The sequence below is a fragment of the Pleurodeles waltl genome, chromosome 6 (genome assembly GCF_031143425.1).
Source record: "Pleurodeles waltl isolate 20211129_DDA chromosome 6, aPleWal1.hap1.20221129, whole genome shotgun sequence".
NCBI classification, from domain to species: Eukaryota; Metazoa; Chordata; class Amphibia; order Caudata; family Salamandridae; genus Pleurodeles; species Pleurodeles waltl.
The window spans coordinates 557,984,407-558,011,566 of NC_090445.1; the positions used below are offsets into that span (position 1 = coordinate 557,984,407).

Below are 27,160 nucleotides of genomic sequence, written 5' to 3' on the forward strand. Positions count from 1 at the left end.
CTGGTCTGCCCCCGAGGACACAGGTACTTACCTGCTGGCAGACTGGAACCGGAGCATCCCTGTTCCCCACAGGCGCCTATGTGTTTTGGGCACCTCTTTGACCTTGGCACCTGACCAGCCCTGAGCTGCTGGTGTGGTAACTTTGTGGTTTCCTTGAACCCCCAACGGTGGGCTGCCTATGCCCCAAACTTGAGACTTGTGTCTGTCTTACCTCCAAAACTAACCTTTACTTACCTCCCCCAGGAACTGTTGATTTTTGCACTGTGTCCACTTTTAAAATAGCTTATTGCCATTTTTACAAAGACTGTACATGATATTGTTTTCATTCAAAGCTCCTAAAGTTTCTAAGTGAAGTATCTTACATTTAAAGTGTTTGATGTAAATCTGGAACCTGTGGTTCTTAAAATAAACTAAGAAAATATATTTTTCAATATAAAAACCTATTGGCCTGGAATAAGTCTGAGTGTGTGTTCCTCATTTATTGCCTGTGTGTGTACAACAAAGGCTTAACAACACCCTCTGATAAGCCTACTGCTCGACCACATTACCACAAAATAGAGCATTAGAATTATCTATTTTTGCCACTATCTTACCTCTAAGGGGAACCCTTGGACTCTGTGCACACTATTTCTCAATTTGAAATAATATATACAGAGTCAACGTCCTACATATATGTACTCCCTTAAACATACACTGCAACCTGCCCCTGGGGCTACCAAGGGCCTACCTTCGGGGTGCCTGTCATGTAGTAAAAGGGAAGGTTTAGCGCTGTCAAGTGGGTAAGCTTGCCAAGTCGAATTGGCAGTTTAAAACTGCACGCACAGACACTGTAGTGGCAGGTCTGAGCCATGGTTACAGGGCTACTAATGTGCTGAAGGCCCACTAGTAGCATTTGATTTACAGGCCCTGGGCAACTCTAGTGCACTTTACTAGGGACTTACCAGTAAATCAAATATGGCACTCATGGATAAACCAATTAATGGTACAAGCTCTATAGAGAGCACTTGCACTTTAGCACTGATTAGCAGTGGTGAAGTGCACAGACAAACAATCAAAAACAGACCAGAAAAATATTGTAGGAAGGCAGCAAAACGTTTGGGGATAACCCTGCAAAAAGGGCCATTTCAACCATCACCCCTGCAGGAGCTGTAACATCTGGTGGTGAGCCTCAAAGGCTGAAGCCTCTTGTTACAGTGCCATGGGGCACTCCAGCTAGTGGAGTTGTCCGCACACGGACAAAGCCCCACTTTCAGCAGCAAGTCCAGCAGGAAAATTATGGAAAGCAGGGAGGAGTGACCCCCCTACAATCCAAAGCTAGGGCCACCCCAAGGGTGTCCAGAGCTGAGGTGACACCCCCCCACCTTCCTGCAGAATCATCCATCTTAGTTTGGAGAACAGGAACCAATAGGGTTAGGTTTGCGTCCCCCTCCCCAAAGGGAGTGGACACAAGAAGGGGATGTAGCCATCCTCAGGGACAGTAGCCATTGGCTACTGCCCTCTGACCCCTGTAACCCCCCCTAAATCCAGGATTTAAGGGCTTCCCTGAACCCAGCTCATGAGATTCCGGCTGACCTGACAAGAAAGAAGAAGGACTGCTGAGCTGAACCCCCAGCAGAGAAGACGACAATAACTGACTTGGCCCTAGCCCTAACAGCCCATCTCCTGCCAAAAAAAACCTGCACAAAAACAGTGAGGCATCCAGCGGGACCAGCCACCGCGACCAAGTTATAGAAGGCTGTCCTGCACCCAAAAGAACCAAGAACTGCAGTGGACAGCGGCCCTGTCCAAGAAGGAAACACCAAGGGACTACGGCACCCCTCCAGACATGCGAGTCCTGACCACCCTGTACCAGGCACCCTACGGTCAGTGAACACGTGGCCCAACCAGCTAAAGAATCATAAGGCGATTGTGAGCAAGTGCCCACCCTGGGTTGATCTTTCGACCCCCCCACAACGATGCCTGCAGAGGAAAGACCGAGGACCCCCACACCTGACCCGAAAGCCCTGGATGAATATACCCGCACTGTGAGAGACTGGCACCTTATTGCATTACCGCCCCACATTTTTGCCTGGTTTCTGAATGCAACTTGGACTGGAGTGTACTGGGATCCTGCTAACTAGGTTCCCGGTACCAGTGTTCTTTCCCTAAAACATTGTAAAAGTGATTGGATACATCTTTAGCTACCACTACAAGTCCCTAGTAAAAGGTACTTAGCTACCCAGGGCATGTGGTACTTTGGATAAGCGCCTAGTGGCAGCAGCACTGATTGTGCCAACCTCAAGGGACATGCATCAAGATGCGCACAGCACTGCTATAGCAGACCGAGTCTCCTGCTGCAAACCTAAAATACAAACTCGACTTGGCACACTACCTGTATGCCCTGTCCACCGTACACCGCATTAACTATGGGTAAGACACCCCTATAGCAGGCCTTACAGCCCTAAAGCAGGATACTCCATACTATATGTGAGGGCACAGCTGAATGAGCAGTATGTTCCCAGCGTGTCCCTGGCAAACCTGGGATATAGTGAGTGAATAGAGCAGCCATTTTAATGTATGTGCTGGACACTGGCCAACACGAGTTTCCCAGCTACATAATGGCTACTCTGAACCCTGGGTTGTTTGGTATCAAACCACTCTGAATGATAAATTCAAACTGGTACCAGTACTGGATTTATAATAAAATGTACCCAGAGATCACCTTAGAGGTGTCCCCTGCAAAAGCCAACTATCCTGGCATATTTTCTGACTGGTTTCATCCAGCCTGCCACATCCACACAGTCCATATACAAACCTTGGTGGAGAGCCCTGTCTCCCTGGTTTGTAAACCAATGCCCTTCCTTGGTGGAGGAGCTAACACCCACTCCCCCAGGAATGTGCAACACCCCGATAGCGAGCTTCAAAGGGCTACAGCCCCTGAAACTCGAGCCTCCAGGCCTTCTGCTAGCAGCAGAGGGGTTCCCACTTTGCAAACCCACACTTTTGGAGTGAGCAAAGGTGGGAAACCACACAAAGATTAGGAGTGGCGGCCTAACCTAGCATGCACCACCTCTAAGGTATTGTCTGCGAAGTGGACCTTCAAATTCAGTTCCCTCCATCTTGAAATGGAGGAAACTAGCCAATCAAGTTTAGGGAAGTGACCCTTCCCAAAGGAAGTGGACACTAAAGTTGGTGGAGCCACCCATAGGTAAGTGTCCCATTGGACACTACCAAGTTTCCACCAAAACACCCACTAAATTCTGTATTTATTGGACATCCCTAGACCAAGAAATCAGATTTCAAAAGACAAAGGAGACCTGCACCAAAGAAGATCCAAAGCAAGAGAACTTCGGACCTTTTACACAAGAAAAGGCGCCAAACCCTGCCTGCTGCACCCAGGACCCGCAAATCACTGCTGTGGAGGAGCTGGACACTGGACCGAGCCCAAGCAACCCAGGGGATATCCAGGCTTAAGGAATCACCCCAGATATCCCTTTTGAGTGGAGGCACCACTCAAAAACCAAGCAAGATCCAATAAGCCAGTGAAGGTCGCTTCACTGGCTGGCCGATATGTCTACAACCTTAAGTTGCAGCCCGACCCCACGACACACTAACTACCGTCCCGGACGTGACCTACAAGTGTGCCAAGATTGGTGCCACTTGCCCTCCAGTGGCCGAGTTAGGCCAATTCCCTGGGACAACCTCAAACCAGCTCCCCAAGAGCTGAAAAAGGATCAGGTGGAAGCCCCTGTAGAGGGACTTTAATAACACCCTGGGACCTACCACCAGAATGCTCACAGTGTCCTGTAAGCAGGCAGAGAGACTCACCTCCAAAAGGACTCACAGCACAGCTCTGGATTTCACCCCGCATCCGGCCACTCTGTGCCCGCAACAAGGAACCAGCTGTGCTCCACAGATCCCCAAATCCTTGCGACCTTGACAGCCCAATGGGACCCCCAGAAACCATCTTTTCCAAGTGGCCTCTACAGGTGGCCCTGTGCTAAAAGCGTTTCCAACGCTGCTCCCGCCGGAAACGGGAGCCGCAAGAGGCTCTCCGGCTGGCACAAGGTGCCTACTGACTGCTGCGACCAACCTGCAAAAAAAAAAAAAAAAAAAAGGACTGGTAACTTAATTGTACAATTTTGAATGGCAACTGTACATTGATTCCAATGATGCGTAATTATGCGCAGAAAGACTAACTTTATTACAACTTTTAAAAGTAATATCTAAAAAAGTATTTCAAAGATCGTGGTCTTAAAAATTAAATAAAACTGAAGTATTTTTATAAACTCTGGTCTCGAGTTATTCATTGAGTGCATGTGCTGCATGATTGGATTTGCGAGCACAACAAATGCTTAGTACATCTCCTGGATTAGCCTAACTGCTGGACCAGCTACCTTAAAAATTGTAGCATTAGGTGGTCTAATTTTTGCTCCTGGAAACAAAAGTGTGGTCGCCTGGACCCACTGCATAGTGTGCCTAGTTTTGCACACTGCATAGAAGGCCAGCCTACTACAGATGCCTAAAAGACCACTGCACCCGCAGCCCCCAGAGAACCCGACCTCCGGCACAGGTACATTCACAGCAGGCGGCCCTCCTCCCTGTCTAGCTTAGGGTTTGCTCCAGGCGACCCCCTGGTCCTCACATGCAGCATCTGAGTGACCACTGGGGTCTCCTCACAGAGATCCATTGGAAACCCAATGCCTTGTTTGCATCCTGCACCCAGCTGCCATAGTGCCACTGAGGGTGCGTGTTTGATGCCTCCTTGTGGCCCCAACACTGCCCCTCTAACCCTCCCCCTCGGTCTGCCCACCAAAGAACAGGTATTTATCTGCTGGCAGATCTGATTCAGAGTGCACCCTGTCTCCGTAGGAGCCCACTTTAAAACGGCTCAAATTTGACCTCTGCACCCGACCGGCCCAGTGTTGCTGGTGGTGGGTGCTTGGGGTTCACTTGAACCCCCAGCTGTGGACTTCCTAAGCCCCAGAGACTGAAACTGTAAGTCAAGTACTTACCTCTAAAACTGTGCTTTAATTTCTTCCCCCAGGATGTGTCCTGAAAATTGTAGTGTCAACATTTAAATAGCTTTATTGGCATTTATTCAAAAACTGTATGCTATATGAATTTCATTCAAAGTATTATTATTGATATATATGTGAAATACTTATCTATTGATGTAATTACATGCAAAGAGAATCTTGTGGTTGTAGAAATAAATTAACAAAATATATTTTTCTATATAAAAACCTACTGGTCTGTAGTTCAGTCATTAAGCGTGTGCTTCTTCTATTGTCTTGGTGTGTAGAACAAATGCATTTGTAGTATCTACTTTAGCCTCTGTAGAACACCTGGACTCTGTGCGTACTGTAGGTCATTTTGATATAGTTTATAAACAATAAGTTTCCTACAAAGGGGGACTGACTGAGTTGGCGAGGTAGCGTGTTCTAGGTCTGTTCGGCGATGTAGGAAAAGGATCTCCCTCTGGCTGCGTTGTTACCAATTCTAGGGGTGGCGGCATGGGCAAGTTGAGCAGAGTGGAGTTGTCCGTCTCTGAATGGGTCTGAGAGACTCAGTTGGTGCACGAGTCGCTGAGTCCGAGTGGCTCTGTGAGTGTGCGCATGAGTACCTCAGTGAGTCTGAGTGCTTGCGTGATTCTCAGACGCAGGACTGTGCGAGTTCACAAGTGCCTCTGTGGGTGTATTACTGGGTGCATGAGTATATGAGTATTGTAGGAAGCAGCATATATAGTGAACCAAAACGAGGTACACCGCGCAAAAAGTCAAACCAATCATCAGAGGAATCACAGAGGAACAAATTACATCCCAAATGCTCCTTTTTTGGGTAGTGCGGTCAAGCGACTCCTACGGTAAGTGAGACACACTGAAAGAAATCCCACACCAATTTATACAAACAACATGTACTTTTATATAAACACTGATATTTTGATTTATGAATTTTTACAGCTTGCAAAACTTGATACAGTGCATTTTTAAGATGCAGTAAAGTTATCCTATAAAGGAAGAACTAGCACTGCATACAGGTATAGTAAAGCGACTTACGTGACCAATCTCCTGGACTTCGGCCACACGGACCATTCACCTCGGGCAGCTGGGTGCATGGGTACAGTTCAGCGTCAGAAGTCTATAGGGACCGGTTTGGTCACAAAGTTGCTTGAGGGATGGATTGGGAGTCCACATCAGAGGAACCCACGTGGGTTTCGAACCTTGAGACCCTTAGGCATGTAGGGACACCACTGGTCCACTTCACCTCAGGCTGTGGGGTGCAGGTGCAGTGGTGTTTTCTCGCATCAGGTCTGGTGCTGGAGTTCCTTGTGGTTGCAAGGGGCCCGGCAGAAACAGTCTATAGGCATGGACTTGGGGTTTAGTCCGAACAAGCCAACAAGTGGCCTCAGGTCTCACGAGGCAGAGAGATGTGGGGACAGCCTTGGTCCTTTTCTCCTAGGTCCAGGGCAGACGGGTGCAGAGGTGTCCGGAGGCATGGGGTCTTTGTCTTCAGGTCACTCACTGTTGCTAGGGGTCTGCAGAATCAGGCTGCAAACGCTGTCAGGAAGTCCACATAGGGCAAGCTCTGGGTAGGCTGTGTCTGAACGGCCTGGGGACCATGGTGACACCGCTGGCCCACTTCAACTCGGGCTAGGCAGCTCAGCTGCAGTGATGTTGCCCAGTGTTGGGTTTTTGGCAGTCCTGGTCCTCACAGTTCTTCTTTGGGTGCCTGCAGATGCAGGGCAGCAGCACCTGTAATCCAAAAGAGTTCTTCTTGGTGATTTGTGAAGCACAGACAGCGCTCCCTGTTTTTTTAAATCTACAGTGGCAGGACAGGTCAGTTGCTCCTCAAGGGCCAGGTGCAGCAGGCAGGTTTGTCACCACGTCAGTCGTGCTTCTTAGGTCTATGGTTTTGCAGTCTTGTTGCACACTCCTTTTGTGTCATGGAAGAAAGTCAGAGAATTTGTGTAGGAAAGTGCCCTTATTGGCATGGTTGCCCCCCATTTTTTGTCTGATATTGGTGATAACTGACAGAACGTGATGGGATCCTGCTAACCAGGCCCCAGCACTAGTGTTATTTCCCAAAACTGTAGCATTGTGTCCACACAACAGCACACCCTTGGTACACAGTTAAGTCCCTTGTAAAAAGTACCCATGGAACCAAGGGCCCTGTTAACTGGAAAGTCCCCAAGTGCTGCAGCATGTCGTATGCCACCCTGGGGACCCCTCACCTAGCACATGCACACTGCCATTGCAGCCTGTGTGCGCTGGTGGTGAGAAAAAGGCAAATTCGACATCGCACCTCTCTCAGTGTGCCACACCCACAAACCACTGCCTCTGGTATACGCAAGTCAACACTCAAGTAGGCTTTACAGCCTTAAGGCAGGGTGCACAATACCACAGGTGAGGGCATACCTGCATGAACAATATGCCCCTAAGTCCAGTGGGGCCATATTAAGTATATGGGCTGGGAGTTTGTCATTATGAATTCCACAGAAGTCTAGAGCGTTTGGTGTCAAACTTGACAGCACAATAAACCCAAACTGATGCCAGTGCTGGTTTTATTGAAACATGCACCCAGAGGGCATTGTAGAGATGCTCCCTGTACTTACCCATTCCTTTAATGCAGGACTGACGGGTCTGCGCCAGCCAACCACTAACAGACAAGTTTCTGACTCCTTGGGGTGAGTGCTTTTGTGCTCTCGTAGGCCAGAAACAAAGCTGACACTGTGCCCGTGCTTAACACCTCCACCCTGCAGGAATTGTAACACCTGGTGGTGAGCCTCAAATGCTCAGGCTTCTTACCTAGAAGCAGGCCTGATTCCGAGTGCCCCCAGTCTCCATAGGTTCCCACTGTAAAACCCGGCAGCAATGTTGACCTATGCACCAAGCCAGCCCCGTGTGGCTAGTAGAGGGTGCTTGGTGCTAACTCAAACTGAGACCCATGGCATTATAACCCCCAGAGAATGGAACTGTAGGTCTGGTACTTACCTCCAAAACTGTACTTCCTTTTATTCCCTACGGAACTGTTCCTGAAAATTGCAGTGTGTCAACTTTTAAAACAGATATTTGCTATATTCACATAAGCCATTTATATTGCCAAACTAAAACAAATAGGTATTGATACATATTTTGGATACTTACTTGTAAATGTACTTTCCTTGCAAATTGAATCTTGTGGTTCTAGAAATAAATGGACAAAAACAATTTTTGATATTTACAAAAAATTGCCCTGAAGTTAGGTCTTTGAGAGCATGCTTTATTTATTACCTGTGTGTACAAAAAATGCTTTGCACTACCCTCTGGTAAGCCTAACTGCTCGACCACAGTACAACAAAACAGCATTAGTATCATATTTGTTGCCTCTAAACTCTGGTGAATCCCTGTACAGGCTATATCTCAATTTGATATAGCATATCCAGAGCCATCTTCCTACAATCTGGTATCAGTGGTTCCCCTAAATACTCAATTTAGGGGCGGTATTGAGAGTGAAGTGTAGTAATCACTGGAGTACCCTAGGAATCTGGCCTGGTGTATAAAAGGTCCATGTATCCCTTATGAGTGAGGTGGAGTCAGTGTCAAGGAAGCCAGGCTCTCTAGAGGTAGCTGTGGATAAGTAGCCAAGGCTTAGTTAGGAGACATGCAAAGCTCTCATGCAATACCACTGTAGTCATGCAGCACTTACACAAATGAAAGAAGGCACTCAGTGCTACGAAAATAGAGGCTCTTTATTAGAGTAATACAAACACAAACACTAGTTAGGCAATACTCCAATTGTAGGTAAGTAAACATACTATACATGTACAGTAACAATCAGGAATAGGCTTAAAAAGCAATTGAGAACACTGAAAAACAGCAGACAAAACTCTAGACCAGGGGGAGTGGGGGTGGGGTGTTGTTGGTGTTAGGTGGATGCAGGAGTTGGTTGACGGTGGAAAGAAGACTGTCAACACTGGGGCAGGTGAAGAGTTCCTGGCTGATGCAGTCGACGTCCCACGCTGGATTAAGGATTGCAGTCAGTCTGTGCAGTGGGAAAAAAAAACAAAAAAACACACACACAAGACCTGGAAAAGCCAAATATCGCAGTTGCTAGCAGTGGAGCTGTTGGGGACCAGGAAGGCCAAGGTGGGGGGGGGGGGAACTCAACCCACAGGGGATGTCCCTAGCGACCCTCGGCAGTGCGGAGAGTCCAAAGAAGAAGATGCAGCCCACACAGATGACTCGCAGGCAAGGAGAACAGGAGTCACGGTGAGGCCCATGCAGGACACTTAAAAAGGAGTCCCACGTCGCTGAATAACCATGCGAAGGGCCGAGTGTCGCAGGGAAGAGTGATGTGGACTGGAGCTACACAAAGAATGAAGTTCCGCGGGAGAAGGTGCCATCAAGCCTTGTCAGTTGCAAGAGACACTATGCACGGAGAAGGGAAGGTCCTACCTTCACTCAAGTTGGACAGCTGGTAGAGAGGACGCCAAGGACCACTCTAGACCACCACCTGTGATGCAGGATCCACACAGTTCCATAGAAGAGGAGATCCATGCAGCCGGTCGTCATTGTAGCAGAATGCCTGCAGATGCACAGGAGCGACTCCTTCATTCCACGGGAAGTTTGCTTCTTAGTGCAGACTGAAGACTCGCCGCCCTCATAAGATGCACAGCTGGGGAAATGTTGCAGTTGCTAGAATAAGCAAGAGAAACAATGTTGGAGAGCAGAGGCGTAGCTGTAGATGCAGACTGTAGGTCCCTGTGGAGTCCAGCTGCGGTTCGAGAGGCCAGAAGTTTCAGTAAACGATGCAGATGATTCATGCTGGAGTCTTGCATGTCGAATCTGGGAACCCACCCAAGAGGGAGACCCTAAATAGCCATGGAAGGGGAACTGGTCACCTAACCACGTGACCACTTATCAGGAGGAGGCTGTGACATCACCTGCCTGACGTGGCCACTAAGATGCCCCCAGAGGCCTCTGCTCACCCTAAGGTCAAGATCGCAGAATCAAAGGGCCATCTGGAGGAGCTCTGGGCACCACCCCTGTGGTGGTGCTAGACAGGGGAGTGGTCATTCCCATTTCCATTGTTCAGTTCCATGACAGAGCAGGGACTAGGGGTCCCGCAACTGGTGCAGATCGGTTTATGCAAGGATGGCACCAAAGGTGGCCATCAAAGCATACCAGTGGCTTGGCAAGGCTACCCCTCACAAGTCATTTAACACTTTTTTCAACAAAGGAAGAGGGTGTTGCCTCCCTCACCTAAAGGAAATTCTTTTGTTCTGCCTTCCTGGACTACAAGTCAGAAATGTTTGATAAACATGCCCATGTTCAGAGTTACACTTATGTAGCTGGCAAAGGTATTGCCCTATGTCCAGTGCACGCGTGAAATGGCATCCCGGCACTCATGAAGTCCAGGAAAATGGAGATGAGTTTGTGGGGGCATCTGTGCTCATGCAGGGGTGCCCTCTGACATCAGTACTTGCAGTAGGCCCTCTGGGCTAGGAGGCCCTGCCTTAGGAGTGACTTACAGGGACCTGATGCAGTGATCTTCAATGAAAGGGTGCATGCACCTTTACATGCAGGCTGCAATGGCAGTCCTGCAAACACATTTTACATAGGTCCCCATGGGTGGCATAACATGCTGCAGCCCATGGGGAACCCCTGGTGTCGCCACGCCCTGGGCACCATATACTATTGACTTACATGGGCCACCAGTATGCCAAATGTGGGAGGTATGAAGTCATAGAAAACAAATGTACAGGGGGAGTGCACAGTAACTGGGGTCCTGGTTAGCATACTGACAAGCAAAAAGTGGGGGTAACCATGCCACAAAAAGGGTACTTTGCTACAGCTACATACCCCTGGAGTCACTACACCCTGTAGATGACCACTTTCTGTGGGGAGCGGCAACACCATGTCCAGAGGTCCTAAATTCCCCCAGACACAAGCTGAATTTCCTAGGCTGTGTCCATTTTGGGCTGGTCACCCTAGGGGTGTGTCCAGCCTCGAAATGCAAAATGCCTCCTACATAGCTAATGTTCCGGAATATCCAGGTGCCAGATGGGCTCTGGGGGTCGGCATCTCCCTCTAAGAGACCAGATCCGTCGTGGAATGCAGATCATGCTATGGGAAGAGGTGTCCAACACCTCACCCTGAGAAGCTTTGTGTCTGACCTCCGAAGAGCAAAGGCTCTCACCCCTGGATCTCAGGCTCTAGTCTGTTGGTGGCAAACTGACTAGAACTGGTCACTTAGCTCAGAAGCAGTTGGTATGTTTTCAGGAGGCAAGTGTAAGGTGCGCTCTGGATGCGTGCATTAATAAATCCATTGCCAGGGCTTATAAAACATGAGCTGTTCAACACCAAACATCCCTATTTTCATTGAAGACATCATGGAGCTGGGCAACTCGTATTAATCAGTGTCCAACACATTTATTTAAAATTGATTCCCTGTTCACTTAATATATCTAAGAAACGACAGACATAGCAGGGGCATATCTGCTCTTGCAGATATGGCCACGCATATAATATTATGCACCCTGCCTTAGGGCTATAAGGCCTGCTGTAGGGGTGACTTACAAATATTACATGCAGTGTTTTAGGGGAATGGCACACAGTCCATAAGTCATGTTGTGTTTTCACTTTTAGGGGGCACCTTGTCACGCAGTCTGCATGAGGTCAGTGCTGGGTCCCTTAGAGAAGAACAAGTTCTGCTACAGCTCTTAGCGACCCTCTGCAGTACCTAGGCACTCTAGGTAACACTTACTATGGGACTTAGAAGGGTGCTACAGAGCCTTATCACTTGGGATCAAGGGATCAGGTGTCTTGTTTTGGGGAAAGAAGACTGGCACTGGGGACCTGCTTACCAGGAAGCCAGTGCACTTCAGTTAAAGCTGCATCAAAACTTGGTATCAAGTTGGGAGGGGGCAAGGGACGGACAGCTACGTACAAGTGTGAGAATGACTTTCTGATATTCGTTAATTGGTTGCAATGTTACACAAGGAGGACGTGCTGGCCATTGAGATGAATTTATGAGTATGTCACGTGTTGCCAAAAAATCTTGCCATCGAATGTATTATGACCTTACTTGGTTTCACCTTATCCCATTTTCTTCTACCGTCCTACTCTTCCTTTCTCCTTATTTTATCCTTGCAGGTTTATTTTCTTCTCTACTTTCTCCTGGTGATTGCTTATCTATGACCCTGTTCCCCTTCTGCTCTTTGGCCAGGTCACTGGCACACTGGTCTACATTCTAAATGTTTTAACATCTCATTTTCAGGGATAGTGAGGTCTTTCCATTATTGTAACACAGGAGCAGCTCACTACTATTAATGGAAATAATCTGTGTGACACCCTCACATTTACAATATATGAGGTTCTATTTTGATGTATGTAGGAAGTTGGCTCTGAATATACTATCTCAAAGTGAGAGATAGTGTGCACCGAGTCTGAAGGCTCCCCTTAGAGGTTGATAGTGGTAAAATTAGATAATTCTAATGCTCTATTTTTTGGTAGTGTAGTCAAGCAGTAGGCTACTCAAAGGGTAGTGTTAAACATTTGTTGTACACACACAGGCAATAAATGAGGAACACACACTCAAAAGACTTAACCCAAGGCCAATAGTTTTTATATAGAAAAATATATTTTAATTTATTTTTGAACCACAAGATTCAAGATTTGAAGTAAATACATAAAATGCAAGGTACTCCACACAGGTAAGTAGGAAACTTTGAATTAAAGCAGTAGTACACACAGTATAGGTTAAAATGGCAATAAGCTATTTTAAAAGTGGACACTGTAAAAATCAACAGTTCCTGGGGGAAGTAAGTTTGGTTACGTTTCTCGGGTAAGTAAAGCACTTACACAGTCAGTCTCCTGGGCATAGGCAGCCCACCGTTGGGGGTTCCTGGCAACCCCATAGTCACCACACCATCAACACAGGGCCAGTCAGCTGGCAGATGTCAAAGGAGGGCCCAAAACACATAAGCGCCTATGGAGAACAGGGGTGCTCCGGTTCTGGTCTGCTGGCATGTAAATACCTTTGTACTCTGGTAGCAGACCAGGGGGGTTTTGTAGAGCACTGGTGGTGAGGGGGGTGGGCGGGGCGGGGCTGGGGGAGGACACAAGCAGGCACACGAAACACACCCTCAGTGGCAAAGGGTGGGCCGGATGCAGTGTGCAAAGTAGGTGTGAGGTTTGCTATAGGAAGCAATAGAGGGACCCGGGGGTCACTTAGGCGATGCAGGCAGAGCACGGGGGGGGGCTTCTCAGGCCAACCACCGACTGGGCTAGGAAGAGGGCTGCCTGCTGGTCACTCCTGCACTGGTAGGTGGTTCCTCTCTGTCCTGGGGCTGCAGGTGCAGTGCTTGGGCCAGGCGTCGGGTTCCTGGCATCGGGTTCCTGGTTACCAGGCAGTCACAGTCAGAGGTAGCCTCCGGATCCTCTATGCAGGTGTCGCTGTGGGTGGGGTGGGGGGTGGGGGGGGTTCGACTCAGGTTACTCACGTTATCGCAGTCGCCTGGGAGTCCCCTCTGCGGTATTTGTTTTCTGGAGCTCGAGGTGGGGGCATTGGATGCAGAGTGAGAAGTCTCATGCTTCCGGCGGGAAGAGAGAGTTCTTTCAAAGTAGCAAAAATGTTGCAGTGTCCTCAGAGGTCGCTGGTCCCTGACAGATGCGTTGCTGTGCAGTTTCTTGGAGTCTGGAGACAGGCCGGTAGGGCTGGAGCCAAGTCAGTTGGTGTTTCCATCATCTCTGCGGGGCTTTCAGGTCAGCAGAACTTATTTGTGCAGGTTGCAGGAATCCGATTTCCTGGGTTCAGGGTCACCACTAAATACTCAATTTAGGGGGGTGTTTAGGTCTGGGGGCAGTAGCCAATGGCTATACTGCCCTGGAGCGGGCTACACCCTCTTTGTGCCTCCACCCTGAGGTGATGGGGGCACATCCATATTCCTTTTGGGGGCGTCTTTCAATCTCAAGATGGAGGAATTCTAAAAGGCAGGAGTCACCTCAGCTCAGGGCACCTTATGGGCTGTCCTGATTGGTGGGTGGCTCCTCCTTGTTTCCCTCATCATCTCCTCCAGCTTTGCTGCCTAAAGTGGGGGCAGTGGCCGGATTGTGGGGGGGGGGCATCTCCACTAGCTGGGACAGGTGTTACAGTTCCTGCAGGGGGAGGTGAGAAGCACCTCCACCCAGTACAGGCTTTGTTCCTGGCCACAGAGTGACAAAGGTACTCTCCCCATGTGGCCAGAAACTCGTCTGGTTGTGGCAGACTGGCAGAAACTGGTCAGCCTAGCACTAGGAGTCGGACTGGTATTCCGGGGTCCCTCTCTAAGATGCCCTCTGGGTGTATTTTAAAATACATACCACACTGGCATCAGTGTGCATTTAATGTGCTGAGAAGTTGGATACCAAACTTCCCATATTTCAGTGTAGCCATTATGGAACTGTGGAGTTCGTGTTTGTTAAACTCCCAGACCTTATACTCTTTTATGACTGCCCTGCAATTACAATGTCCAAGGTTTTGCTTAGACACTGTAGGGGCATAGTGCTCATGCAGCTATTCCCTCACCTGTGGTATAGTACACCCTGCCTTAGGGCTGTAAGTCCTGCTAGAGGGGTGACTTACCTATGCGCCACAGGGAGTAGGTTGTGGACATGGCACTCTGAAAGGGGTGCCATGTAAACTTAGTGCTTTTCTCCCCACTAGCACACAGAAACTGAGGCAGTGTGCGTGTGCTGAGTGAGGGGTCCCCAGGGTGTCATAAGGCATGCTTCAGCCCTTAGAGACCTTCCTTGGCAACAGGCCCTTGGTACCAGGGGTACCATTTACAATGGACATATCTGTGTGCCAGGGCTGTGCCAATTGTGGGAACAAAGGTACCGGTTAGGGAAAGAACACAGGTGCTAGGGCCTGGTTAGCAGGGTTGCAGCACACCTTCAACCATAACTGGCATAGGCAAAAGGTCAGGGGGTAACCATGCCAAAGAAGGCATTTCCTCACACACACCCCATCGGGCAGGTCTTATCCTCTAAACCCACCCTTGCTGCCATCCACAGAATCAGGAAGAGCACATCTGAAGGCAGATGCTTCTCTTACCTTGTAGCCCAGTCAAACACGCTTCCACTCAAAGTTAGACATGCAGACTCACTGAACCAGCTCACAAAGGATCTAAACACATGTATCGCAGAGTGTGTAGCAGGTACGCAACAGCTATTTGAGCCTCCCTGGGTGATAAGCCGCCCTTTAAAAGTGTGTGCAAAAATACCTTTATTAGGAATGAAAAACTTGCCTAACAATAGCTTTACAAGTATGTCTCAATAAAAACAAAAAAAGAAATGTTTTGCCTAGAAGTTATTTTGAAAGATTAGCAATACATAACTCACCCACTGTTCAATATCAGGCATGTTTGGCCAATAGAAACTGTTGCCACTACTCTTTTTGGTTTTGTTAGTTCCAGAGTGACCTCCAATTAGTGAAGAATGTAACTTATTAAAAATGTGTTTTGCCAATTCTTCACCAACGATAACTTGTGCCTTCTTCCCCTTTCCTACAAAGAACAACTTTTCACCTAATTTGCCAAAAAAACATAAGAACGTTTAAAGGAAGAGTTCTATTTACTGCAGATGTTGCATGAAAGATACATTAAAAGCATTATATTTATATATATATATATACATATATATATATATATACACACACACACACACACACACATATACACATATGTACACACACATATATACACACACGATAAAAATCATTAAAAAAAATTAAATATAATTAAATGAATCAGACTAAACAAAATTTGTTAACACAAAAGTAGGTAGATCAATATAATTGAAAGGATCATCAATTCTTGAAGCGTCATTCAAACAAGTACAGTAAACTGTATGAATGTATAAACATTTTCTAATTCCAAAGCAATTTGAAAACTAACTTACCATCAATGGTGATTTTTTTGGAAATCTCCGTAATCCATGCTTCATTATTTTACTGAAATCATCAGGGTACAGATTACTGCGTATATAATTCAGAATCTGGTTGTACTCTTTAGCATCCATTGTTCTTTACAATAACAAAAATATATAAAATGAAGGAAAATCTAAACATCGTAATTGTAAAAAAATAAATCACACGTATGAATATACGTTAACAAAGGTAAATAATGTGTTCCTCTGATTAACAATTTACACCCACACATTCGTTTTTTGAGAATGGATACCATAAGAATATCTCTCCGTAGTAGCTGCCTCCGCTCTGGTGGAAGTAGCACATAAGCCATCAGAATTCTGCTTCTTCGCCAAGGCATAGCACTTTTTAATAGAAAGAAAAAGATAGTTGGAGATGGTCCTCTTCTCTCATCAGCTTGCCTAATTTTCACAGCAATTAAGCAAATAAAAAGCTGATCATCCATTTAGCGTTGTTTAGTACAATGAATGACCGCTGTGGGTCAAATATATGTAAGAATGAGGAGGAAGAGAAAAAGTCGTCAGGACAATATTTAGACCAACGTGAAAGAGAGAACACTTTTGGAAAAAGAGAACCAGCTTGCCTCAATAGATGGTAGCTAAATGTGTGGATACAGAGAGGGTTAGATGCTCGTTAACCCTTATGTAAGAAGTAATTACGGGGAAAAAAAGAAAAAAATTGTATCGTCACCAAACATATAGGTCCTCATTACAACCCTGGCGGTCGGTGTTAAAGCGGCGGTAAAACAGCCAACAGAAACCGCCAACATAGACAGCCACTTTAACACTTCGACCGCCAAGGCGGTACAAACAGCATGGCGGTCACCACCAACAGATAGGCGGAAGACAATGTACCGCCCACAGTATCATGAGAGGCCAATCCGCCACCTTTTGCGGGGCAGGTTCTACGTGAACAAAAACACAGCGGAAACAGAACTTGTAAGAAAAAATGCTCACCTCTACACACTCCACGAGGAACCAGGATGCCATGGAGCCGGAACTCCATATTCTGCCAGCCATTGTCTTCCTGCTCCTCTACCAGGAGCACGAACGCCAGCGGCAAAGACAACAGTGAGTACTGCACCTACGACACAGGGGAGGGGGAGGCAAAAGAGTGACAAATACATGTTGATACATTACAGTTACACCCCCCAAGGCCCCCGGAAGAATGCAAGGACAATGGAAATGATTGTAACGATTCTAATCAATAAAAATCCAGTACTCAAATATATATACACTATTAACAAATATATACACCAAGAATTAAAGTCCATGTACTGCACATACATAGTCCGTGGACCACTGGGCCCAAAATGCCTGGGCGAGGCCACAACAAGATACCCGATCAAAACGGAGAGAACACTGAAGGGGCATCAGATCGAAATACAACAGGCACCTCAGCCGGCTGAGTGAACACCACCAGATCCATGAGGGGGCTCCATGCCCATTGATGTACCCTGGGGAGTGCAAAGCCACAGTCTCACAAGTGAATAACAGTCTCCACTGGTTCTGGAGGGGGCTTGGTGCCCAGAGTGCTTCATCCTGCCAAGGACAGAGGTAGTGGATGTGAATCTCCACTCATGGTGGGCCTACATGGAAGCTGTCCAAGCCCCTGAAACTGACCACCAGCTTCGTACGACTGACCACTGAGGATGGCAGCCATATCTGCGGCGGTGCCACTGGCCCATGATGTGGAGTGGCCGCTGGCGGTGATTGTGGCGGCCTCAGTAGCGGCGGTGCTTGCAGCGTTCATTGGCCTGCGGTGCTGGTGGGTGGCTCAGTGAGCGTGCTGGTGACGGCAGTGACCTGGGACGCGGAGATGGTGGCAGCGGTGTCCTGGGAAGCGGTGCTGGTGGCGGCGGTGTCCTGGGAAGCGGTGCTGGTGGCGGCAGTGTCCTGGTGGCGGCGGTGCTGGTGGCGGTCTTGTCCACCGTGCAGGTTGGCGGCGACTTCACTTTCTTTCTGCGCCCCTTCCCCACCTTGGATGGTGGCGCAGCTGTCTTCCCACTCCCAACTGTAGTCCTGGGAGAGCCCTTGGTGGCAGGTGTTTTGCCCTTCTCCCTCTGGGCTATGGCCAACCTCTTGTGTTTCTGAGGTGGGGGACATGTCTGTGGTCTGGCTCCTTGGCACACTGGCTGCCCTGCTGCTTGGCGCACTCCAGAAGCCGGTTACTGCTGGCACCACTGTTCCCGGTGATGTGGTGGCTGAGGTGCTGGGTTGGGACCTGGAAAGCCATGCCCTAGGGGACGGACGGGGTGGGGAAGGTGAGGGGAAGAGGTCAAGGTTTGACAGGAAAAGTTTGTTTAGACACACTGGGACGGGTAGATGGAGGAGGTTTGGGAGTGGAGGAACAGGTAGGGGTTGTAGGAGGTGTACATCTGCTGACTTGGGTGAAGGTGCATGGGCTGGAGGCTGTTGTGAGGTGGATGGCTGTTGGGTGGGTGTGTGCCTGCGTTTGTGTACTTTGGGAGGAGGGCTCACAGACACACTGGGAGAGGACACTGGGGATGTGTGAATGGTAGTGGGGTGGTGAGTGCACGTGAGCGGTGTGTGGTGATGGACGTAGTGGCTGAAGATGTAGTGCATGCAGGTGTGAGTGGAGACGTGACAGGGAGGGAGGAGGGAGACGAGGAAGAGGGGGACACAGTGGAGGCAGTGGATGTTGGTATGTCTCCATGGGTATGATGCTTGTGTGAGTGCCTGTGGGATGTGTGGTGCTTATGTTTGACAGAGTTACCCTTGTGTGTTGAGGTGTGTGCATGCTGGTCTGATGGTGTGCTTGGGATGGGCTGAGGTAGAGGGGATTGGGTCTGGGTGGAGGAAGTTGGCGGGGGAGGCTGGACACAGGGACAATGGCTGCCATCAGTGCTGAGCCCAGAGTCTGAAAAGCTCGCTGTTGGGCTGCCTGACTAGAATGAATGCTCTCCAGGTATGCATTTGTCTGTTGCAACTGCCTCTCTACACCCTGGATGGCATTCAGAATGGTAGACTTCCCAACAGTGAGGGATCTGAGGAGGTCAATGGCCTCCTCACTGAGGGCAGCAGGGCTGACAGGGGCAGGGGCTGCAGTGCATGGGGGGGAAGGAGATGCCCACCCTCCTGGGTGAGCGGCCACGGGGCACACGCTGAGGGGCGGCTGGGAGGGCGGTGCTGGTGGTGGGGTGGCGGCTGTACTTGTAGATGCAGGGGGCACAGAGGGGCCTGCCACCGCAAGGGAGCTCCCATCAGAGGAGGAGTCCGTGTCACTGGTCTCAGCTCCTGTCCCGGCCGTGGAGCTCCCCTCGCCCTCTGTCCCACTGGTGCCTTCAGACTCCGTTGTCTCGCCCTCCAGGGCCATGTGGAATGCAGCTCCCTCCTGCTCCGGTGCTACTGCTCCTCCGCCTTATGATGCTAATGCACACAAGAACAGGTAGACCACAAAAAGGTGGGTAAGACAGAAGAAAGACATGTTCAGTGTATGCAATACCGCTACCGTTGGCGGACACTACAGACACAGCAGCCCTCTGCACTACGCCATGCACTTAGAGTTCCCTAATTAATCACAGGGACATGGGGTACACAAGGCCTATGCCCGACTGCTGCACACATGAGTCACAGGCGCCTGACTAGGTGTAGATGGCTCTTAACACTGGTGGGGTGCCACATAGCCTGCCTTACGAAGGGACCTTGTCTACACAACTCGTCCTGGCCTAGAGGTACCCACAGCCCACCTCCCCCACCCAGACACCTCCAATGTGCTCTGAATCAGCTGAATGAGAGTGTACTCACCCCCATGTGGCTGCTGGGTGCTCTCAAGTGCCCATCTTACTCCAGGTATGCCACCGCCAGGCTCTAGAACATCAGGGGGGTTATGGTGCGACGGGCACCTCTCCCACGTTGGGAGGCCTTCCCCAGCTGGGCCTCTGCCGTCTTCTTGCTCCAGCGGCGAATGTTCTCCCATCTTTTCCGGCAGTGGGTGCTAAGTCTGTGGTGGACACCCAGGGTCCGGACTTCCTTGGCAATGGCACGCCAAATATCCTTCTTCTGGTGGGCGCTGACCTACAGGAATAGTACAGGGGAAAAGGAGAAGATATAACCGTCCGCAACATCAGTCATTGACCCGCGTTCCTACATTTGCTATGACGCACATACACTCACCGTCGTTTCATGCACGCCTCATTCTCCCTCCCCCCCTATCTTCTATTTACACCACTCCACACAGGCATTGCCCATACAGCATGCTCACAGTGTACTTACTTGTTTGGAGGAACGTAGAGTAGTGTGTACTGGGGTAGGACCCCATCCACTAGTTTCTCCAACTCCTCCGTGGTGAAGGCAGGGGCCCTTTCCCCAGACACATGAGCCATTGTCTCTTCCAGACTGAGGTCACAGCAGCACTTGCAGTGTAGATCATCTCCTGTTGAACATCAGGTATCAAGTGAGTGAAAACATAGAAAATGGCGGTCACGTCCACGGCGGTGCGTACAGTCACCGCCGGCGTACATCTTCATTGGCTCCTGGGACCCACAGAGCCCAATGTTAACCAATGCAGGATTGCGCCGCGGTCTTTGACCGCCTACCGCGACTATGTACAACGCCAGCGCAGTTACCTCATATCCCATTATCCCACCTTACAGGTCAGGCAGCCGCCATTTCAGGGGGCCACATGGCATTTTTAAATGTGTCACACATATCTAGGCCTTGCATACACACTAAGACAGGCACATAGCGGATTGAAAAATATGTGCAATAAAGTTGTGTTTTCGTACCTCAGTGTTGGCTGACCCTCCGCTCACTGTTCTCCTCCATAGAGCACGTCCGCTGGGGCAGGTAAGGAGATGGCGGCATCCTCCGGTGTACAGACAGCTGGTGGACCTCTCGACAATGGAAGAGCGACATGTAATTGTCACCTACAGACTGGATCGTGCCACAATCCATGAACTGTGTGCCCAGTTGGAGCCGGACCTGATGTCAGCTATCCGCCATCCCACAGGCATCCCCCCTCTACTGCAGGTGCTGTCAGTACTCCATTTCCTGGCAAGTGGGTCTTTTCAGACTACAGTGGCCATAGCACCTGGGATGTCCCAGCCTATGTTCTTCAATGTGTTGTCCAGAGTGTTGTCTGCCCTGCTGAAACAAATGCGCAGCTACATCGCGCTCAGCTCAGGTGGAGGATTTGCCTACAGTGAAAGGTGCTTTGGGACATATCCCCAACATCATAGGTGCCATTGATTGGACACATGTGGCCTTAGTCCCCCCCGCAGGAGTGAACAGGTGTACAGAAACCGGAAGAGTAACCATTCAATGAATGTGCATATGGTGTTTGGCCGACCAGTACATCTCCCATATGAATGCCAAGTTTTCTGGCTCAGTGCATGACGTTTACATTCTGAGGAATAGCAGCATCCCTTATGTGATGGGGCAACTCCAGAGGCACTGTGTGTGGCTATTAGGTGAGGACATGTACCCTATACAGTGTGACTAGGTGTCTGGGTATTGGGTGGCCCCTAAGGGTTAGTGTGTGTCTAACAGTTGTAACTCGACATTTGCAGGTGACTCTGGCTACCCCAACCTGTCATGGCTACTGACGCCAGTGAGGAATCCTAGGACAAGGGCAGAGGAACGCTACAAAGATGCACATGGGCGAACTAGGAGGGTTATAGAGAGGACCTTCGGCCTCCTGAAGGCCAGGTTCAGGTGCCTACATATGACGGGTGTTTCCCTATTCTACTCACCAAAGAAGGTGTGCCAGATTAGCGTGGCCTGCTGTATGCTGCACAACTTGGCTTTGGAACGACAGGTGCCTTTTCTGCAGGAGGATGGTCCTGAAGGAGGTCTTGTGGCAGCTGTGAAGCCTGTGGACAGTGAAGACGAGGAAGCAGAAGAACAGGATATCGACAACAGAAACACAGTGATTCATCAATACTTCCAGTGAGACACAGGTAAGAAGACATCACTGCCTGCTACATCTGATACACTTGTTCTACCTCTCATCTGTCTGTCACTTTCACCTAGTGTATGAACCCTGATTTGTCACTTTCCCTTTCGATTTCACAGATGCGGGTCCCACTGTGTGACCTCTGCTAGGTTTCCTCATGAACTAGAGCTGTGTGACATAGGTATGTTGACAATACAATGGATATTGCTATTTTCCTCAGTTATTGCAAATACACATTTGTGAAAGCACAGACTGACTCCTGATAATTTTGTGATTTAAGTGTGTTTATTTAAGTGCTAAATAGTGGAGGGGGTTGTAAAATGGTCAGGGGTGATGGTGGAGGAATGTCCATGGCAGCAATTGTATGGACCATATGCATTGTCCAACGGGGCATAGGAAGTGGAGCTGGGGCAGTTGATGGATGGACAGGGTGACGAAGTGGGACAGAAGGATGACAATCAGGGTGGTCTCATTTCTTGGCAGGGGTCTTGGCAATGTTCTCTGTCTTTGTCCTAGATCTCAGGGACCGCTTGCATGGTAGTTTTCCACCTGCAGGGGGTGGGGTGCTGGTGTTGAGGCCCTGTGGCGGTGCCTCCTGTCCACTAGCGCCGGCGGAGGTGGTGGGCAGTTCATCATCCAGGCTAGTGTCAGGGGCCCCTTGTTGTGCCACAGTGTCCCTCCTGGTGTTCACAAGTTCCTTCAGCACCCCTACAACGGTGCCCAGGGTGGTATTGATGGATCCGAGTTCCTCACTGAACCCCAAATACTGTTCCTCCTGCAGCTGCTGGGTTTCCTGAAACTTGGCCAGTACCGCTGCCATCGTCTCCTGGGAATGGTGGTAGGCTCCCATGATGTTGGAGAAGGCCTCGTGAGAGTGGGTTCCCTAGGCCTGTCCTCCCCCTGTCGCCCAGCAGCCCTCCCAGTTCCCCTGTGTTCCTGGGCCTCTGTCCCCTGAACCGTGTGCCCACTGCCAATGCCCCCAGGTCCCTGCTGTTCTTGGGGTGGTGGGTTAGCCTTGGTTCCCTGTAGTGGTGGACACACTGCTGCTTGACGTGTCCTGGGGACAGAGGTATGGGCCCGCTGGGTGGGTGCTGGTGTTTCCAGAGGGGGGAGGCTCTGTTGTGGCCTGTGCCAGTGTGAGGGGAACCGACTGTCCCGAGGTCCCAGATGGGCCGGGCTGGTCATCTAGATCCAGTTGGACAGAGCTGCTGTCATCACTGTGGGCCTCTTCTGTCGGTGGAGTGGACATGTCTGGAACCTCCTGTCTGGTGACATTGGGTAGGGGTCCTGCATGGGTGTAAAGGTATAGTTTTAGTATCTGTGTGTGCCATGGTGTGCAATGTGTGGGTGACCCTGTACCCCAGTGCTTGCATTCCTGTGTAGGAGCTTGGGTGCTTATTGTTTAGGGATCTGTGTGCGTATGTGCAGTGGACATGCATTTGTGATGGGTGTCCATGCTTTGTTGTTGCATGCAGGGCCTGGTGTTGGGATGTGTGGTTTGTGATAGTGGGACATCTGTGAGGCGTTGGAGTGATGGGGGTGAGGGCGAGGGTGGGGGTATGTGATAGCATGCAAGTAGGGTGGGGGATGAAGTAGTGAAAGCTTTGACTTACCAGAGTCCATTCCTCCAGCTACTCCTGTGAGGCCCTCAGGATGCAGTATAGCCAAGACCTGCTCCTTCCATGTTGTTAGTTGTGGGGGAGGAGGTGGGGGTCCGCCGCCAGTCCTCTGAACCGCGATGTGGTGTCTTGAGACCACAGAACACACCTTCCCCCGTGGGTCGTTTCCACCTCTTCCTGATGTTATCCCGTGTTCTTGGGTACTGTCCCACTGCGCTGACCCTGTCCACGATTCTGCGCCATAGCTCCATCTTCCTAGCTATGGTGGTGTGCTGCAGCTGTGATCCGAATAGCTGTGGCTCTACCTGGATGATTTCCTCCACCATGACCCTGAGCTCCTCCTCAGAAAACTTGGGGTGTCTTTGCGGCGACATGGGGTGGTGTGGGTGATGTGTAAGGTGATGTTTAGGGGTGTGTGGTGTTTTGTGCGTGGATGTGTATGTGTGATGGTATTATGTGCCTCTGTATGGTGGTGTTGTCTTTGCAGTGCTATCTCTCTGGCCTTCATCAATATTTTAGGTAGTAAGGGTTTGTGGGTGATGTGGGCGGGTGTTTTATAGTGGTGTGGGCGTGGTGTGGTGTGTATGTGTATAAGGTGTGTGTATTTGGAATTGTCCAATGTGGTTGTGTTTTTTTAAGAGAGTGTATTTTGAGCGCGGCGGTGTGTACCGCCAAAGGTTTACCGCGGTTGTAAGACCGCTGCGTGGATTTTTTGGTCATGATAGTGTGGGCGTATTCCTGTTGGCCTGACTTGTTATCACAAGTTTATCACTGACCTTTGGTGTGGCGGACTTGTGTGGGTGTCTGGATTTTGGCAGATGCCGAGCTGTGGTGGAATTCAGCGGCCGCGGCGGTGTGTTGGCAGTCTTCTGCACGGCGGTAAGTGGCATTTACCGCCAATGTTGTAATGAGGGCCATAGTGATTAGACTCAAATGGAGTTCACGAGAAAATCTTCAAAAACAAATGTAAGATTTCAGTGTGCTCTAACAAAACATGTTAAGGCTGCTATAGTGAAACAAGCTGCTTGAAATACTATTGACAGCTGGTGACTAACATGGAAGATCGGTCAGGCACCCTCAAACAGGCTGGAAACACTGAAAGATAACCTTTGTTTGTGCTCAAAGATGATGATAGTCCCACGCCAATGAGCTGACACCACCATCATCAGTTTTGTGAAGACACAAAAGGGGAGCACAGTAAACTTAAAAAGCTACTTGCTCACTTTGAAACACAGTTAACATGTGTGAAAAATTCAGGAAGCGAGTGTGTGAATAAGTATTGTGAAGGTCCAGCACTACCATAAAGTATCATGTTTGAGCACTGACAACACCTCAGCCAGGGTGTGCATTTAGAAATTGTATTTGTGGAGGTAGCTGTTGACGGACCACAAATAAAGAGGACCTTTTTGGGTTTTTTCTGCACAAAGAAATAAAAAAGAAAAAGAACCACAACCTATCTCTGGAGGTAGGACAACCTACTCTGCCCTCGTGCACAAGAGAGATGGAAACACCTGCAGGAGCAAGGAAGATTAGCTCTCCATCAGACACCGAATGGACATAGGAATATGTAGTGGGGCTTGTAAGAATGGAAAGCATAGCCCTGCCAAAATTATTATTTTTACCACCATATTATATTCAGCAACTGAGACAGGTGCTACTTTATCTAAGCCACAACAAGATGGTTGTGGGTTAAGATTAGACTAAAGGCCTATGGCGTCAGCAGCTAGTGGGGTGCTGAGGGGTAGGTGTTAAGACGGTCCGGGTACTAGCATGGTCTCGTAACTAGCGGCCTACACGACTACCACACCCATGTCTATGAAAAGACTGCTGAAGCAAGCAAGTGGAATAGGGCTGGTAGGGAAATAGACAGTTGCCACGAATGCAGCCACAGAAGGGATGGGAGGATGAGTGAGACTAAAGAAAATGGGCAGTGGTGTAGATGCCACAACATCGTGCTGTTGCCAGTGTCCTTGATTAGCTCCAGTGTAGTATCATCCTTTAGACCCAAAAAGTTGGTCATAAAAAGGCATGTGCACTACTTTTTCTCTGGAATATGGGGACCATTTATTGAACAAATCACCTAGATGGACATCTCAAATTTGACACACTTATGGCAGATGTTAGCACGACAGAAGCACCGTTAATCCCTAGGACCAGATGGGTTCCTGGATGCGTTTTCTAAGACATTTTACAGGACAATGACTGATTTTGACAAGACTGTTTTACTTGTCTCCGGGACGAGCTTTAATGTCATCTGCAATGTCTGAAGCCTCTATCATCGTTATTCAAAAAACATAAAAAAGATAGAAGCATTGCGGGTCCTATATAGCCTTTTCTATCCTTAATGTTGATACCAAGGTGTTTATGAGCGTCTTATCTGTCCTCCTGAATCAGCTAAGGCCAGGTACAATAGCCTCTGACCAGGTAGGCTTTGTACTGCACCAGCAATGTAGTGAAAACACAGACGCTCCTTCACCTTATAGACAAAGCACATCTCTTTCCCCGACACATCATGCCACTGTACAGACCCTGATAAGGTGTTCAACCGGGTCCACTGTCCATACCTGGTGATGACACTGGTCCATTTCTGCTTGGGGACTGCTTTCGCTCATGATTATGAGGAACTGTGGTCCTCCACAGTTAGAGTTAATGACCAAACGTCTTCCGCATACACTATCAGCAGAAGTAACAAACAGGGGTGCCCCAAGCTCTATGTTATGCGCATTAAAAATGTAGCCATTTCACCAAATAGTGCCTGTTAACTATTATTACAGGGATCTGCTTAGGGTGGAAAACCACACTATCAGTCTTTATGCAGACGACGTAATAATGCCCGTCGACAAACCCCTATGATGCCTACAGTTTTTTTGTTTTAAGGAAGCAAGCACTTAGTGCAGAGGCTGGATTATGAATAAATATTCATAAGTTCAAAGCCCTCCATGTTACGCATCTAACCAACAAAGTAATACAACTCTACCCACAATTTCCTGTGCAATTGAATCTACATTCAGCTGACAAAGACAGTGCCAAGCACAGTAACACAAATACGACAGTAACACAAATATGATGAGCTACTCCTGCGGGTCACCAAAGAACTAGCATATTAGCATAGTTGCAGCTTTGAAAATGTTGATTTTATCTTTGATTTTTTTCCTCTCCCAGAAGCTTCAGGTGAGTCCACAAGCTGGGATGAATCACTCCTTTCCAAAGCCCTTCATAACTTTGTTTAGGCATATCAACGCCCACGGCTTAGATGAGACCAGCCCTATTGTACACCACTGGAAGGAGGTCTAAATCACACCTTCAAAAATACTGTGAGGCAACGCAGCTCAAACATATTTCAGAATGGTCACAGCCAGAATCAGAGAGAAACTTGTGGAAGGTCCCATTCCTGGGGAGACCAAAATGAGCATGTAGTCTCTACTCTTCCCCAGCAAAAAGATTCTTGCTCCGGTTGTGGGAGAAGGTGATAGTACGTAAGAGGCTAAGAACCCGAATAATAGCCAACACAGATTTTAACCTAGGCCTGGACCAAGTAGCGTTCCTCACCTGGCAATAGGTGGGATGCCAGTCTATTGCTAACATCTTTAACAGAGATGGGCCTATTTTCTTTGACCAATTAAAAAGAACCTACACAGTTAAAGAAAAGGACTGTCTACACATCATGCCGATTCAACAGCGTGGGTGTCAGTACA

General features: G+C 49.0%; 1 long non-coding RNA gene across 1 annotated transcript in view; it reads right to left on the reverse strand.

Moving 5' to 3' along the window:
* Nucleotides 1-27,160, reverse strand: part of LOC138301984 (uncharacterized) — a 66,973-nt gene that overhangs the window by 25,327 nt on the left and 14,486 nt on the right. The window contains exon 3 of the long non-coding RNA XR_011205203.1: nt 15,903-15,954. This is a non-coding gene — a long non-coding RNA (uncharacterized lncRNA). The remainder of the gene's footprint in view (nt 1-15,902; nt 15,955-27,160) is intronic.